Genomic DNA, 18,587 nt, shown 5'->3' with positions numbered 1-18,587 from the left:
GCAAAGTTCATGGAGTGTTGCCTCACTTTTGAAATGCTGTCCTTTCCGAGAAAATCACTTTCCTTTGAAAGTGCCTTAAGCTACTTTCAAGCATTCACAAAAAACTCACATGTGTTTCTCTGAAAGAGAAGCAGTCTGTTCCAACACTTCAATTCTCTGTGCGAAGTGAATGGAGTGTTGCTTCACTTTCTAAATGCTGTGCTTTCAAAGAAAATCACTTTCCTTTGAAAGTGCCTTACGTTACTTGCAAGCATTAGGAAGAAACTCACATGCGTTTCTCTGAAAGAGAAGCAGTCTGTTCCAACACTTCAATTCACTGTGCGAAGTGAATGGAGTGTTGCTTCACTTTCTAAATGCTGTCCTTTCAGAGAAAATCACTTTCCTTTGAAAGTGCCTTAAGCTACTTTCAAGCATTCACCATAAACACACATGCGTTTCTCTGAAATAGAAGCAGTCTGTTCCAACACTTCAATTCACTGTGCGAAGTGAATGGAGTGTTGCTTCACTTTCTAAACGCTGTCTTTTCCGAGATAATCACTTTCCTTTGAAAGTGCCTTAAGCTACTTACAAGCATTCACCAGAAACTCACATGCGTTTCTTTGAAAGAGAAGCAGTCTGTTCCAACACTTCAATTCACTGTGCGAAGTGAATGCAGTGTTGCATCACTTTCTAAATGCTGTCCTTTCAAAGAAAATCACTTTCCTTTGAAAGTGCCTTAAGTTACTTGCAAGCATTAGGAAGAAACTCACATGCGTTTCTCTGAAAGAGAAGCAGTCTGTTCCAACACTTCAATTCACTGTGCGAAGTGAATGGAGTGTTGCTTCACTTTCTTAATGCTGTCCTTTCAGAGAAAATCACTTTCCTTTGAAAGTGCCTTAACCTTATTACAAGCATTCAACAGAAACTCACATGCATTTCTCTGAAAGAGAAGCAGTCTGTTCCAACACTTCAATTCACTGCACAAAGGGAATGGAGTGTTGCTTCACTTTCTAAATGCTGTCCTTTCAGAGAAAATAACTTTCCTTTGAAAGTGCATTAAGCTACTTACAAGCATTCACCAGAAACTCACATGCGTTTCTTTGAAAGAGAAGCAGTCTGTTCCAAAACTTCAATTCACTCTGCGAAGTGAATGGAGTGTTGCTTCACTTTCTAAATGCTGTGCTTTCAGAGAAAATCACTTTCCTTTGAAAGTGTCTTAAGTTACTTGCAAGCATTAGGAAGAAACTCTCATGCGTTTCTCTGAAAGAGAAGCAGTCTGTTCCAACACTTCAATTCACTGTGCGAAGTGAATGGAGTGTTGCTTCACTTTCTAAAGGCTGCCCTTTCAGAGAAAATCACTTTCCTTTGAAAGTGCCTTAAGCTACTTACTAGCATTCACCAGAGACTCACATGCGTTACTCTGAAAAGAAGCAGTCTGTTCTAAAACTTCAATTCACTGTGCGAAGTGAATGGAATGTTACTTCACTTTCTAAATGCTGTACTTTCAGAGAAAATCACTTTCCTTTGAAAGTGCCTTAAGCTACTTTCAAGCATTCAAAAGAAACACACATGCGTGTCTCTGAAATAGAAGCAGTCTGTTCCAACACTTCACCTCACTGTGCGAAGTGAATGGAGTGTTGCTTTACTTTCTAAATGCTGTCCTTTCAGAGAAAATTACTTTCCTTTGAAACTGCCTTGAGCTACTTACAAGCATTCAACAGAAACTCACATGCATTTCTCTGAAAGAGAAACAGTCTGTTCCAACACTTCAATTCACTGTGCGAAGTGAATGGAGTGTTGCTTCACTTTCTAAATGCTGTCATTTCAGAGAAAATCACTTTCCTTTGAAAGTGCCTTAAGCTACTTACAAGCATTAGGAAGAAACTCACATGCGTTTCACTGAAAGAGAAGCTTTCTGTTCCAACACTTCAATTCACTGTGCGAAGTGAATGGAGTGTTGCTTCACTTTCTAAATGCTGTCCTTTCAGAGAAAATCACTTTCCTTTGAAAGTGCATTAAGCTACTTACAAGCATTCACCAGAAACTCACATGCGTTTCTTTGAAAGAGAAGCAGTCTGTTCCAACACTTCAATTCACTGTGCGAAGGGAATGGAGTGTTGCTTCACTTTCTAAATGCTGTCCTTTCAGAGAAAATCACTTTCCTTTGAAAGTGCCTTAAGTTACTTGCAAGCATTAGGAAGAAACTCACATGCATTTCTCTGAAAGAGAAGCAGTCTGTTCCAACACTTCAATTCACTGTGCGAAGTGAATGGAGTGTTGCTTCACTTTCTAAAGGCTGCCCTTCAGAGAAAATCACTTTCCTTTGAAAGTGCCTTAAGCTACTTACTAGCATTCACCAGAGACTCAAATGCGTTACTCTGAAAGAGAAGCAGTCTGTTCCAACACTTCAATTCACTGTGCCAAGTGAATGGAATGTTACTTCGCTTTCTAAATGCTGTACTTTCAGAGAAAATCACTTTCCTTTGAGAGTGCCTTAAGCTACTTTCAAGCATTCACAAGAAACACACATGCGTTTCTCTGAAATAGAAGCAGTCTGTTCCAACACATCAACTCACTGTGCGAAGTGAATGGAGTGTTGATTCACTTTCTAAATGCTGTCCTTTCAGAGAAAATTACTTTCCTTTGAAACTGCCTTGAGCTACTTACAAGCATTCAACAGAAACTCACATGCATTTCTCTGAAAGAGAAGCAGTCGGTTCCAAGACTTCAATTCACTGTGCGAAGTGAATGGAGTGTTGCTTCACTTTCTAAATGCTGTCCTTTCAGAGAAAATCACTTTCCTTTGAAAGTGCCTTAAGCTACTTACAAGCATTCACCAGAAACTCACATGCGTTTCTTTGAAAGAGAAGCAGTCTGTTCCAACACTTCAATTCACTGTGCGAAGTGAATGGAGTGTTGCATCACTTTCTAGATGCTGTCCTTTCAAAGAAAATCACTTTCCTTTGAAAGTGCCTTAAGTTACTTGCAAGCATTAGGAGGAAACTCACATGCGTTTCTCTGAAAGAGTAGCAGTCTGTTCCAACACTTCAATTCACTGCACGAAGGGAATGGAGTGTTGCTTCACTTTCTAAATGCTGTCCTTTCAGAGAAAATCACTTTCCTTTGAAAGTGCCTTAAGCTACTTACAAGCATTCACCAGAAACTCACATGCGTTTCTTTGAAAGAGAAGCAGTCTGTTCCAACACTTCAATTCACTGTGCGAAGTGAATGGAGTGTTGCTTCACTTTCTAAATGCTTTCTTTTCCGAGAAAATCACTTTCCTTTGAAAGTGCCTTAAGGTACTTACAAGCATTCAACAGAAACTCACATGCATTTCTCTGAAAGAGAAGCAGTCTGTTCCAACACTTCAATTCACTGTGCGAAGTGAATGGAGTGTTGCTTCACTTTCTTAATGCTGTCCTTTCAGAGAAAATCACTTTCCTTTGAAAGTGACTTAAACTAATTTCAAGCATTCACAGAAAACGCACATGCGTTTTTCTGAAAGAGAAGCAGTCTGTTCCAACACTTCAGTTCACTGTGCCAAGTGAATGGAGTGTTGCTTCACTTTCTAAATGCTGTCCTTTCAGAGAAAATCACGTTCCTTTGAAAGTGCCTTAAGCTACTTACAAGCATTCACCAGAAACTCACAAGCGTTTCTCTGAAAGAGAAGCAATCTGTTCCAACACTTCAATTCACTGTGCAAAGTTCATGGAGTGTTGCCTCACTTTTGAAATGCTGTCCTTTCCGAGAAAATCACTTTCCTTTGAAAGTGCCTTAAGCTACTTTCAAGCATTCACAAAAAACTCACATGTGTTTCTCTGAAAGAGAAGCAGTCTGTTCCAACACTTCAATTCTCTGTGCGAAGTGAATGGAGTGTTGCTTCACTTTCTAAATGCTGTGCTTTCAAAGAAAATCACTTTCCTTTGAAAGTGCCTTACGTTACTTGCAAGCATTAGGAAGAAACTCACATGCGTTTCTCTGAAAGAGAAGCAGTCTGTTCCAACACTTCAATTCACTGTGCGAAGTGAATGGAGTGTTGCTTCACTTTCTAAATGCTGTCCTTTCAGAGAAAATCACTTTCCTTTGAAAGTGCCTTAAGCTACTTTCAAGCATTCACCAGAAACACACATGCGTTTCTCTGAAATAGAAGCAGTCTGTTCCAACACTTCAATTCACTGTGCGAAGTGAATGGAGTGTTGCTTCACTTTCTAAACGCTGTCTTTTCCGAGATAATCACTTTCCTTTGAAAGTGCCTTAAGCTACTTACAAGCATTCACCAGAAACTCACATGCGTTTCTTTGAAAGAGAAGCAGTCTGTTCCAACACTTCAATTCACTGTGCGAAGTGAATGGAGTGTTGCATCACTTTCTAAATGCTGTCCTTTCAAAGAAAATCACTTTCCTTTGAAAGTGCCTTAAGTTACTTGCAAGCATTAGGAAGAAACTCACATGCGTTTCTCTGAAAGAGAAGCAGTCTGTTCCAACACTTCAATTCACTGTGCGAAGTGAATGGAGTGTTGCTTCACTTTCTTAATGCTGTCCTTTCAGAGAAAATCACTTTCCTTTGAAAGTGCCTTAACCTTATTACAAGCATTCAACAGAAACTCACATGCATTTCTCTGAAAGAGAAGCAGTCTGTTCCAACACTTCAATTCACTGCACAAAGGGAATGGAGTGTTGCTTCACTTTCTAAATGCTGTCCTTTCAGAGAAAATAACTTTCCTTTGAAAGTGCATTAAGCTTCTTACAAGCATTCACCAGAAACTCACATGCGTTTCTTTGAAAGAGAAGCAGTCTGTTCCAAAACTTCAATTCACTGTGCGAAGTGAATGGAGTGTTGCTTCACTTTCTAAATGCTGTGCTTTCAGAGAAAATCACTTTCCTTTGAAAGTGTCTTAAGTTACTTGCAAGCATTAGGAAGAAACTCTCATGCGTTTCTCTGAAAGAGAAGCAGTCTGTTCCAACACTTCAATTCACTGTGCGAAGTGAATGGAGTGTTGCTTCACTTTCTAAAGGCTGCCCTTTCAGAGAAAATCACTTTCCTTTGAAAGTGCCTTAAGCTACTTACTAGCATTCACCAGAGACTCACATGCGTTACTCTGAAAAGAAGCAGTCTGTTCTAAAACTTCAATTCACTGTGCGAAGTGAATGGAATGTTACTTCACTTTCTAAATGCTGTACTTTCAGAGAAAATCACTTTCCTTTGAAAGTGCCTTAAGCTACTTTCAAGCATTCAAAAGAAACACACATGCGTTTCTCTGAAATAGAAGCAGTCTGTTCCAACACTTCACCTCACAGTGCGAAGTGAATGGAGTGTTGCTTTACTTTCTAAATGCTGTCCTTTCAGAGAAAATTACTTTCCTTTGAAACTGCCTTGAGCTACTTACAAGCATTCAACAGAAACTCACATGCATTTCTCTGAAAGAGAAACAGTCTGTTCCAACACTTCAATTCACTGTGCGAAGTGAATGGAGTGTTGCTTCACTTTCTAAATGCTGTCATTTCAGAGAAAATCACTTTCCTTTGAAAGTGCCTTAAGCTACTTACAAGCATTAGGAAGAAACTCACATGCGTTTCACTGAAAGAGAAGCTTTCTGTTCCAACATTTCAATTCACTGTGCGAAGTGAATGGAGTGTTGCTTCACTTTCTAAATGCTTTCGTTTCAGAGAAAATCACTTTTGTTTGAAAGTGCCTTAAGCAAATTTCAAGCATTCACAAGAAACTCACAGGCATTTCTCTGAAAGAGAAGTAGTCTGTTCCAACACTTCAAATCACTGTGCGAAGTGAATGGAGTGTTACTTCACTTTCTAAATGCTGTCCTTTCAGAGAAAATCACTTTCCTTTGAAAGTGCCTTAAGCTACTTAGAAGCATTCACCAGAAACTCAAATGCGTTTCTTTGAAAGAGAAGCAGTCTGTTCCAACACTTCAATTCACTGTGCAAAGTGAATGGAGTGTTGCTTCACTTTCTAAATGCTGTCCTTTCAGAGAAAATCACTTTCCTTGGAAAGTGCCTTAAGCAACTTCCAAGCATTCACAAGAAACACTAATGCGTTTCTATGAAAGAGAAGCACTCTCTTCCAACACTTCAATTCACTGCACGAAGGGAATGGAGTGTTGCTTCACTTTATAAATGCTGTCCTTTCAGAGAAAATCACTTTCCTTTGAAAGTGCCTTAAGCTACTTACAAGCATTCACAAGAAACTCACATGCGTTTCTTTGAAAGAGAAGCAGTCTGTTCCAACACTTCAATTCAATGTGCGAAGTGAATGGAGTGTTGCTTCACTTTCTAAATGCTGTCCTTTCAGAGAAAATCACTTTCCTTTGAAAGTGCCTTAAGCTATTTACAAGCATTCAACAGAAACTCACATGCATTTCTCTGAAAGAGAAGCAGTCTGTTCCAACACTTCAGTTCACTGTGCGAAGTGAATGGAGTGTTGCTTCACTTTCTAAATGCTGTCCTTTCAGAGAAAATCATGTTCCTTTGAAAGTGCCTTAAGCTAATTCCAAGCATTCAACAGAAACTCACATGCATTTCTCTGAAAGAGAAGCAGTCTGTTCCAACACTTCAATTAACTGCACGAAGGGAATGGATTGTTGCTTCACTTTCTAAATGCTGTCCTTTCAGAGAAAATCACTTTTCTTTGAAAGTGCCTTAAGCTACTTACAAGCATTCACCGGAAACTCACATGCGTTTCTTTGAAAGAGAAGCAGTCTGTTCCAACACTTCAATTCAATGTGCGAAGTGAATGGAGTGTTGCTTCACTTTCTAAATGCTGTCCTATCAGAGAAAATCACTTTCCTTTGAAAGTGCCTTAAGCTATTTACAAGCATTCAACAGAAACTCACATGCATTTCTCTGAAAGAGAAGCAGTATGTTCCAACACTTCAATTCACTGTGCGAAGTGAATGGAGTGTTGCTTCACTTTCTAAATGCTGTCCTTTCAGAGAAAATCACTTTCCTTTGAAAGTGCCTTAAGCTACTTTCAAGCATTCACAAGAAACACACATGCGTTTCTCTGAAATAGAAGCAGTCTGTTCCAACACTTCAATTCACTGTGCGAAGTGAATGGAGTGTTGCTTCACTTTCTAAATGCTGTCTTTTCCGAGAAAATCACTTTCCTTTGAAAGTGCCTTAAGGTACTTACAAGCATTCAACAGAAACTCACATGCATTTCTCTGAAAGAGAAGCAGTCTGTTCCAACACTTCAATTCACTGCACGAAGGGAATGGAGTGTTGCTTCACTTTCTAAATGCTGTCCTTTCAGAGAAAATCACTTTCCTTTGAAAGTGCCTTAAGCTACTTACAAGCATTCTCCAGAAACTCACATGCGTTTCTTTGAAAGAGAAGCAGTCTGTTCCAACACTTCAATTCACTGTGCGAAGTGAATGGAGTGTTGCTTCACTTTCTAAATGCTGACCGTTCAGAGAAAATCACTTTCCTTTGAAAGTGCCTTAAGGTACTTGCAAGCATTAGGAAGAAACTCACATGCGTTTCTCTGAAAGAGAAGCAGTCTGTTCCAACACTTCAATTCACTGTGCGAAGTGAATGGAGTGTTGCTTCACTTTCTTAATGCTGTCCTTTCAGAGAAAATCACTTTCCTTTGAAAGTGCCTTAAGCTAATTACAAGCATTCAACAGAAACTCATATGCATTTCTCTGAAAGAGAAGCAGTCTGTTCCAACACTTCAGTTCACTGTGCGAAGTGAATGGAGTGTTGCTTCACTTTCTAAATGCTGTCCTTTCAGAGAAAATCATGTTCCTTTGAAAGTGCCTTAAGCTAATTCCAAGCATTCAACAGAAACTCACATGCATTTCTCTGAAAGAGAAGCAGTCTGTTCCAACACTTCAATTCACTGCATGAAGGGAATGGAGTGTTGCTTCACTTTCTAAATGCTGTCCTTTCAGAGAAAATCACTTTTCTTTGAAAGTGCCTTAAGCTACTTACAAGCATTCACCGGAAACTCACATGCGTTTCTTTGAAAGAGAAGCAGTCTGTTCCAACACTTCAATTCAATGTGCGAAGTGAATGGAGTGTTGCTTCACTTTCTAAATGCTGTCCTATCAGAGAAAATCACTTTCCTTTGAAAGTGCCTTAAGCTATTTACAAGCATTCAACAGAAACTCACATGCATTTCTCTGAAAGAGAAGCAGTCTGTTCCAACACTTCAATTCACTGTGCGACGTGAATGGAGTGTTGCTTCACTTTCTAAATGCTGTCCTTTCAGAGAAAATCACTTTCCTTTGAAAGTGCCTTAAGCTACTTTCAAGCATTCACAAGAAACACACATGCGTTTCTCTGAAATAGAAGCAGTCTGTTCCAACACTTCAATTCACTGTGCGAAGTGAATGGAGTGTTGCTTCACTTTCTAAATGCTGTCTTTTCCGAGAAAATCACTTTCCTTTGAAAGTGCCTTAAGGTACTTACAAGCATTCAACAGAAACTCACATGCATTTCTCTGAAAGAGAAGCAGTCTGTTCCAACACTTCAATTCACTGTGCGAAGTGAATGGAGTGTTGCTTCACTTTCTAAATGCTGTCCTTTCAGAGAAAATCACTTTCCTTTGAAAGTGCCTTAAGCTACTTTCAAGCATTCACCAGAAACACACATGCGTTTCTCTGAAATAGAAGCAGTCTGTTCTAACACTTCAATTCACTGTGCGAAGTGAATGGAGTGTTGCTTCACTTTCTAAACGCTGTCTTTTCCGAGATAATCACTTTCCTTTGAAAGTGCCTTAAGCTACTCACAAGCATTCACCAGAAACTCACATGCGTTTCTTTGAAAGAGAAGCAGTCTGTTCCAACACTTCAATTCACTGTGCGAAGTGAATGGAGTGTTGCTTCACTTTCTAAATGCTGTCTTTTCAAAGAAAATCACTTTCCTTTGAAAGTGCCTTAAGTTACTTGCAAGCATTAGGAAGAAACTCACATGCGTTTCTCTGAAAGAGAAGCAGTCTGTTCCAACACTTCAATTCACTGCACAAAGGGAATGGAGTGTTGCCTCACTTTTGAAATGCTGTCCTTTCCGAGAAAATCACTTTCCTTTGAAAGTGCCTTAAGCTACTTTCAAGCATTCACAAAAAACTCACATGTCTTTCTCTGAAAGAGAAGCAGTCTGTTCCAACACTTTATTTCTCTGTGCGAAGTGAATGGAGTGTTGCTTCACTTTCTTAATGCTGTCCTTTCAGAGAAAATCAATTTCCTTTGAAAGTGCCTTAAGTTACTTGCAAGCATCAGGAAGAAACTCACATGCGTTTCTCTGAAAGAGAAGCAGTCTGTTCCAACACTTCAATTCACTGTGCGAAGTGAATGGAGTGTTGCTTCAATTTCTAAAATCTGTCCTTTCAGAGAAAATCACTTTCCTTTGAAAGTGCCTTAAACTACTTTCAAGCATTCACAAAAAACTCACATGCGTTTCTCTGAAAGAAAAGCAGTCTGTTCCAACACTTCAACTCCCTGTGCGAAGTGAATGGAGTGTTGCTTCACTTTCTAAATGTTGTCCTTTCTGAGAAAATCACTTTCCTTTCAAAGTGCCTTAAGGTACTTACAAGTATTCAACAGAAACTCACATGCATTTCTCTGAAAGAGAAGCAGTCTGTTCCAACACTTCAATTCACTGAACGAAGTGAATGGAGTGTTGCTTCACTTTCTAAATGCTGTCCTTTCAGAGAAAATCACTTTCCTTTGAAAGTGCCTTAAGATACTTTCAAGCCTTCACAAGAAACACACATGCGTTTCTCAAAATAGAAGCAGTCTGTTCCAACACTTCAATTCACTGTGCGAAGTGAATGGAGTGTTGCTTCACTTTCTTAATGCTGTCCTTTCAGAGAAAATCACTTTCCTTTGAAAGTGCCTTAAGCTAATTACAAGCATTCAACAGAAACTCACATGCATTTCTCTGAAAGAGAAGCAGTCTGTTCCAACACTTCAATTCACTGCACGAAGTGAATGGAGTGTTGCTTCACTTTCTAAATGCTGTCCTTTCAGAGAAAATCACTTTCCTTTGAAAGTGCCTTAAGCTACTTACAAGCATTCACCAGAAACTCACATGCGTTTCTTTGAAAGAGAAGCAGTCTGTTCCAACACTTCAATTCACTGTGCGAAGTGAATGGAGTGTTGCTTCACTTTCTTAATGCTCTCCTTTCAGAGAAAATCACTTTCCTTTGAAAGTGCCTTAAACTAATTTCAAGCATTCACAGAAAACGCACATGCGTTTTTCTGAAAGAGAAGCAATCTATTCCAACACTTCAATTCACTGTGCGAAGTGAATGGAGTGTTGCTTCACTTTCTAAATGCAGTCCTTTCAGAGAAAATCACGTTCCTTTGAAAGTGCCTTACGCTACTTACAAGCATTCACCAGAAACTCACATGCGTTTCACTGAAAGAGAAGCAATCTGTTCCAACACTTCAATTCACTGTGCAAAGTTCATGGAGTGTTGCCTCACTTTTGAAATGCTGTCCTTTCCGAGAAAATCACTTTCCTTTGAAAGTGCCTTAAGCTACTTTCAAGCATTCACAAAAAAACTCACATGTGTTTCTCTGAAAGAGAAGCAGTCTGTTCCAACACTTCATTTCTCTGTGCGAAGTGAATGGAGTGTTGCTTCACTTTCTAAATGCTGTCCTTTCAAAGAAAATCACTTTTCTTTGAAAGTGCCTTAAGTTACTTGCAAGCATTAGGAAGAAACTCACATGCGTTTCTCTGAAAGAGAAGCAGTTTGTTCCAACACATCAATTCACTGCACGAAGGGAATGGAGTGTTGCTTCACTTTCTAAAGGCTGCCCTTTCAGAGAAAATCACTTTCCTTTGAAAGTGCCTTAAACTACTTTCAAGCATTCACAAAAAACTCACATGCGTTTCTCTGAAAGAGAAGCAGTCTGTTCCAACACTTCAATTCACTGTGCGAAGTGAATGGAGTGTTGCTTCACTTTCTAAATGCTGTCCTTTCAGAGAAAATCACTTTCCTTTGAAAGTGCCTTAAGCTAATTACAAGCATTCAACAGAAACTCACATGCATTTCTCTGAAAGAGAAGCAGTCTGTTCCAACACTTCAATTCACTGCACGAAGGGAATGGAGTGTTGCTTCACTTTCTAAATGCTGTCCTTTCAGAGAAAATCACTTTCCTTTGAAAGTGCCTTAAGCTACTTACAAGCATTCACCAGAAACTCACATGCGTTTCTTTGAAAGAGAAGCAGTCTGTTCCAACACTTCAATTCACTGTGCGAAGTGAATGGAGTGTTGCTTCACTTTCTTAATGCTGTCCTTTCAGAGAAAATCACTTTCCTTTGAAAGTGCCTTAAACTAATTTCAAGCATTCACAGAAAACGCACATGCGTTTTTCTGAAAGAGAAGCAGTCTGTTCCAACACTTCAATTCACTGTGCGATGTGAATGGAGTGTTGCTTCACTTTCTAAATGCTGTCCTTTCAGAGAAAATCACGTTCCTTTGAAAGTGCCTTAAGCTACTTACAAGCATTCACCAGAAACTCACATGCGTTTCACTGAAAGAGAAGCAATCTGTTCCAACACTTCAATTCACTGTGCAAAGTTCATGGAGTGTTGCTTCACTTTTGAAATGCTGTCCTTTCCGAGAAAATCACTTTCCTTTGAAAGTGACTTAAGCTACTTTCAAGCATTCACAAAAAACTCACATGTGTTTCTATGAAAGAGAAGCAGTCTGTTCCAACACTTCAATACTCTGTACGAAGTGAATGGAGTGTTGCTTCACTTTCTAAATGCTGTCCTTTCAAAGAAAATCACTTTCCTTTGAAAGTGCATTAAGTTACTTGCAAGCATTAGGAAGAAACTCACATGCGTTTCTCTGAAAGAGAAGCAGTCTGTTCCAACACTTCAATTCACTGTGCGAAGTGAATGGAGTGTTGCATCACTTTCTAAAGGCTGCCCTTTCAGAGAAAATCACTTTCCTTTGAAAGTGCCTTAAGCTAATTACTTGCATTCACCAGAGACTCACATACGTTACTCTGAAAGAGAAGCAGTCTGTTCCAACACTTCAATTCACTGTGCGAAGTGAATGGAATGTTACTTCACTTTCTAAATGCTGTACTTTCAGAGAAAATCACTTTCCTTCGAAAGTGCCTTAAGCTACTTTCAAGGATTCACAAGAAACACACATGCGTTTCTCTGAAATAGAAGCAGTCTGTTCCAACACTTCAACTCACTGTGCAAAGTGAATGGGGTGTTGCTTCACTTTCTAAATGCTGTCCTTTCAGAGAAAATTACTTTCCTTTGAAACTGCCTTGAGCTACTTACAAGCATTCAACAGAAACTCACATGCATTTCTCTGAAAGAGAAGCAGTCGGTTTCAACACTTCAATTCACTGTGCGAAGTGAATGGAGTGTTGCTTCACTTTCTAAATGCTGTCATTTCAGAGAAAATCACTTTCCTTTGAAAGTGCCTTATGCTACTTACAAGCATTAGGAAGAAACTCACATGCGTTTCTCTGAAAGAGAAGCTTTCTGTTCCAACACTTCAATTCACTGTGCGAAGTGAATGGAGTGTTGCTTCACTTTGTAAATGCTGTCCTTTCAGAGAAAATCACTTTTGTTTGACAGTGCCTTAAGCAACATTCAAGCATTCACAAGAAACTCACATGCATTTCTCTGAAAGAGAAGCAGTCTGTTCCAACACTTCAATTCACTGCACGAAGGGAATGGAGTGTTGCTTCACTTTCTAAATGCTGTCCTTTCAGAGAAAATCACTTTCCTTTGAAAGTGCATTAAGCTACTTACAAGCATTCACCAGAAACTCACATGCGTTTCTTTGAAAGAGAAGCAGTCTGTTCCAATACTTCAATTCACTGTGCGAAGTGAATGGAGTGTTGCTTCACTTTCTAAATGCTGTCCATTCAGAGAAAATCACTTTCCCTTTAAAGTGCCTTAAGTTACTTGCAAGCATTAGGAAGAAATTCACATGCGTTTCTCTGAAAGAGAAGCAGTCTGTTCCAACACTTCAATTCACTGTGCGAAGTGAATGGAGTGTTGCTTCACTTTCTTAATGCTGTTTTTTCAGAGAAAATCACTTTCCTTTGAAAGTGCCTTAAACTACTTTCAAGCATTCACAAAAAACTCACATGCGTTTCTCTGAAAGAGAAGCAGTCTGTTCCAACACTTCAATTCACTGCACGAAGTGAATGGAGTGTTGCTTCACTTTCTAAATGCTGTCCTTTCAGAGAAAATCACTTTCCTTTGAAAGTGCCTTAAGCTACTTACAAGCATTCACCAGAAACTCACATGCGTTTCTTTGAAAGAGAAGCAATCTGTTCCAACACTTCAATTCACTGTGCGAAGTGAAAGGAGTGTTGCTTCACTTTCTTAATGCTGTCCTTTCAGAGAAAATCACTTTCCTTTGAAAGTGCCTTAAACTAATTTCAAGCATTCACAGAAAACGCACATGCGTTTTCCTGAAAGAGAAGCAATCTGTTCCAACACTTCAATTCACTGTGCAAAGTTCATGGAGTGTTGCCTCACTTTTGAAATGCTGTCCTTTCCGAGAAAATCACTTTCCTTTGAATGTGACTTAAGCTACTTTCAAGCATTCACAAAAAACTCACATGTTTTTCTCTGAAAGAGAAGCAGTCTGTTCCAACCCTTCAATACTCTGTACGAAGTGAATGGAGTGTTGCTGCACTTTCTAAATGCTGTCCTTTCAAAGAAAATCACTTTCCTTTGAAAGTGCCTTAAGTTACTTGCAAGCATTAGGAAGAAACTCACATGCGTTTCTCTGAAAGAGAAGCAGTCTGTTCCAACACTTCAATTCACTGTGCGAAGTGAATGGAGTGTTGCAACACTTTCTAAAGGCTGCCCTTTCAGAGAAAATCACTTTCCTTTGAAAGTGCCTTAAGCTAATTACTTGCATTCACCAGAGACTCACATGCGTTACTCTGAAAGAGAAGCAGTCTGTTCCAACACTTCAATTCACTGTGCGAAGTGAATGGAATGTTACTTCACTTTCTAAATGCGGTACTTTCAGAGAAAATCACTTTCCTTTGAAAGTGCCTTAAGCTACTTTCAAGCATTCACAAGAAACACACATGCGTTTCTCTGAAGTAGAAGCAGTCTGTTCCAACACTTCAACTCACTGTGCGAAGTGAGTGGGGTGTTGCTTCACTTTCTAAATGCTGTCCTTTCAGAGAAAATTACTTTCCTTTGAAACTGCCTTGAGCTACTTACAAGCATTCAACAGAAACTCACATGCATTTCTCTGAAAGAGAAGCAGTCGGTTTCAACACTTCAATTCACTGTGCGAAGTGAATGGAGTGTTGCTTCACTTTCTAAATGCTGTCATTTCAGAGAAAATCACTTTCCTTTGAAAGTGCCTTAAGCTACTTACAAGCATAGGAAGAAACTTACATGCGTTTCTCTGAAAGAGAAGCTTTCTGTTCCAACACTTCAATTCACTGTGCGAAGTGAATGGAGTGTTGCTGCACTTTGTAAATGCTGTCCTTTCAGAGAAAATCACTTTTGTTTGAAAGTGCCTTAAGCAACTTTCAAGCATTCACAAGAAACTCACATGCATTTCTCTGAAAGAGAAGCAGTCTGTTCCAACACTTCAATTCACTGTGCGAAGTGAATGGAGTGTTGCTTCACATTCTAAATGCTGTCCTTTCAGAGAAAATCACTTTCCTTTGAAAGTGCCTTAGGCTACTTACAAGCATTCACCAGAAACTCACATGCGTTTCTTTGAAAGAGAAGCAGTCTGTTCCAACACTTCAATTCACTGTGCGAAGTGAATGGAGTGTTGCTTCACTTTCTAAATGCTGTCCTTTCAAAGAAAATCACTTTCCTTTGAGAGTGCTTTAAGTTACTTGCAAGCATTAGGAAGAAACTCACATGCGTTTCTCTGAAAGAGAAGCAGTCTGTTCCAACACATCAATTCACTGCACGAAGGGAATGGAGTGTTGCTTCACTTTCTAAATTCTGTCCTTTCAGAGAAAATCACTTTCCTTTGAAAGTGCCTTAAACTACTTTCAAGCATTCACAAAAAACTCACATGCGTTTCTCTGAAAGAGAAGCAGTCTGTTCCAACACTTCAATTCACTGTGCGAAGTGAATGGAGTGTTGCTTCACTTTCTAAATGCTGTCCTTTCAGAGAAAATCACTTTCCTTTGAAAGTGCCTTAAGCTAATTACAAGCATTCAACAGAAACTCACATGCATTTCTCTGAAAGAGTAGCCGTCTGTTCCAACACTTCAATTCACTGCACGAAGGGAATGGAGTGTTGCTTCACTTTCTAAATGCTGTCCTTTCAGAGAAAATCACTTTCCTATGAAAGTGCCTTAAGCTACTTACAAGCATTCACCAGAAACTCACATGCGTTTCTTTGAAAGAGAAGCAGTCTGTTCCAACACTTCAATTCACTGTGCGAAGTGAATGGAGTGTTGCTTCACTTTCTAAATGCTGTCCTTTCAGAGAAAATCACTTTCCTTTGAAAGTGCCTTAAGCTAATTACAAGCATTCAACAGAAACTCACATGCATTTCTCTGAAAGAGAAGCAGTCTGTTCCAACACTTCAATTCACTGCACGAAGGGAATGGAGTGTTGCTTCACTTTCTAAATGCTGTCCTTTCAGAGAAAATCACTTTCCTATGAAAGTGCCTTAAGCTACTTACAAGCATTCACCAGAAACTCACATGCGTTTCACTGAAAGAGAAGCAATCTGTTCCAACACTTCAATTCACTATGCAAAGTTCATGGAGTGTTGCCTCACTTTTGAAATGCTGTCCTTTCCGAGAAAATCACTTTCCTTTGAAAGTGCCTTAAGCTACTTTCAAGCATTCACAAAAAACTCACATGTCTTTCTCTGAAAGAGAAGCAGTCTGTTCCAACACTTTATTTCTCTGTGCGAAGTGAATGGAGTGTTGCTTCACTTTCTTAATGCTGTCCTTTCAGAGAAAATCACTTTCCTTTGAAAGTGCCTTAAGTTACTTGCAAGCATCAGGAAGAAACTCACATGCGTTTCTCTGAAAGAGAAGCTTTCTGTTCCAACACTTCAATTCACTGTGCGAAGTGAATGGAGTGTTGCTTCAATTTCTAAAATCTGTCCTTTCAGAGAAAATCACTTTCCTTTGAAAGTGCCTTAAACTACTTTCAAGCATTCACAAAAAACTCACATGCGTTTCTCTGAAAGAAAAGCAGTCTGTTCCAACACTTCAACTCCCTGTGCGAAGTGAATGGAGTGTTGCTTCACTTTCTAAATGTTGTCCTTTCTGAGAAAATCACTTTCCTTTCAAAGTGCCTTAAGGTACTTACAAGTATTCAACAGAAACTCACATGCATTTCTCTGAAAGAGAAGCAGTCTGTTCCAACACTTCAATTCACTGCACGAAGTGAATGGAGTGTTGCTTCACTTTCTAAATGCTGTCCTTTCAGAGAAAATCACTTTCCTTTGAAAGTGCCTTAAGATACTTTCAAGGCTTCACAAGAAACACACATGCGTTTCTCTGAAATAGAAGCAGTCTGTTCGAACACTTCAATTCACTGTGCGAAGTGAATGGAGTGTTGCTTCACTTTCTAAATGCTGTCCTTTCAAAGAAAATCACTTTTCTTTGAAAGTGCCTTAAGTTACTTGCAAGCATTAGGAAGAAACTCACATGCGTTTCTCTGAAAGAGAAGCAGTTTGTTCCAACACATCAATTCACTGCACGAAGGGAATGGAGTGTTGCTTCACTTTCTAAAGGCTGCCCTTTCAGAGAAAATCACTTTCCTTTGAAAGTGCCTTAAAATACTTTCAAGCATTCACAAAAAACTCACATGCGTTTCTCTGAAAGAGAAGCAGTCTGTTCCAACACTTCAATTCACTGTGCGAAGTGAATGGAGTGTTGCTTCACTTTCTAAAGGCTGTCCTTTCAGAGAAAATCACTTTCCTTTGAAAGTGCCTTAAGCTAATTACAAGCATTCAACAGAAACTCACATGCATTTCTCTGAAAGAGAAGCAGTCTGTTCCAACACTTCAATTCACTGCACGAAGGGAATGGAGTGTTGCTTCACTTTCTAAATGCTGTCCTTTCAGAGAAAATCACTTTCCTTTGAAAGTGCCTTAAGCTACTTACAAGCATTCACCTGAAACTCACATGCGTTTCTTTGAAAGAGAAGCAGTCTGTTCCAACACTTCAATTCACTGTGCGAAGTGAATGGAGTGTTGCTTCACTTTCTTAATGCTGTCCTTTCAGAGAAAATCACTTTCCTTTGAAAGTGCCTTAAACTAATTTCAAGCATTCACAGAAAACGCACATGCGTTTTTCTGAAAGAGAATCAGTCTGTTCCAACACTTCAATTCACAGTGCGAAGTGAATGGAGTGTTGCTTCACTTTCTAAATGCTGTCCTTTCAGAGAAAATCACGTTCCTTTGAAAGTGCCTTAAGCTACTTACAAGCATTCACCAGAAACTCACATGCGTTTCACTGAAAGAGAAGCAATCTGTTCCAACACTTCAATTCACTGTGCAAAGTTCATGGAGTGTTGCTTCACTTTTGAAATGCTGTCCTTTCCGAGAAAATCACTTTCCTTTGAAAGTGACTTAAGCTACTTTCAAGCATTCACAAAAAACTCACATGTGTTTCTCTGAAAGAGAAGCAGTCTGTTCCAACACTTCAATACTCTGTACGAAGTGAATGGAGTGTTGCTTCACTTTCTAAATGCTGTCCTTTCAAAGAAAATCACTTTCCTTTGAAAGTGCATTAAGTTACTTGCAAGCATTAGGAAGAAACTCACATGCGTTTCTCTGAAAGAGAAGCAGTCTGTTCCAACACTTCAATTCACTGTGCGAAGTGAATGGAGTGTTGCATCACTTTCTAAAGGCTGCCCTTTCAGAGAAAATCACTTTCCTTTGAAAGTGCCTTAAGCTAATTACTTGCATTCACCAGAGACTCACATACGTTACTCTGAAAGAGAAGCAGTCTGTTCCAACACTTCAATTCACTGTGCGAAGTGAATGGAATGTTACTTCACTTTCTAAATGCTGTACTTTCAGAGAAAATCACTTTCCTTTGAAAGTGCCTTAAGCTACTTTCAAGCATTCACAAGAAACACACATGCGTTTCTCTGAAATAGAAGCAGTCTGTTCCAACACTTCAACTCACTGTGCAAAGTGAATGGGGTGTTGCTTCACTTTCTAAATGCTGTCCTTTCAGAGAAAATTACTTTCCTTTGAAACTGCCTTGAGCTACTTACAAGCATTCAACAGAAACTCACATGCATTTCTCTGAAAGAGAAGCAGTCGGTTTCAACACTTCAATTCACTGTGCGAAGTGAATGGAGTGTTGCTTCACTTTGTAAATGCTGTCCTTTCAGAGAAAATCACTTTTGTTTGAAAGTGCCTTAAGCAACTTTCAAGCATTCACAAGAAACTCACATGCTTTTCTCTGAAAGAGAAGCAGTCTGTTCCAACACTTCAATTCACTGCACGAAGGGAATGGAGTGTTGCTTCACTTTCTAAATGCTGTCCTTTCAGAGAAAATCACTTTCCTTTGAAAGTGCATTAAGCTACTTACAAGCATTCACCAGAAACTCACATGCGTTTCTTTGAAAGAGAAGCAGTCTGTTCCAACACTTCAATTCACTGTGCGAAGTGAATGGAGTGTTGCTTCACTTTCT

This window comes from Myodes glareolus, chromosome 18, assembly GCF_982192425.1.
Source record: "Myodes glareolus chromosome 18, mMyoGla1.1, whole genome shotgun sequence".
Taxonomy (NCBI): domain Eukaryota; kingdom Metazoa; phylum Chordata; class Mammalia; order Rodentia; family Cricetidae; genus Myodes; species Myodes glareolus.
Note: the sequence above shows the minus strand (reverse complement) of the source record.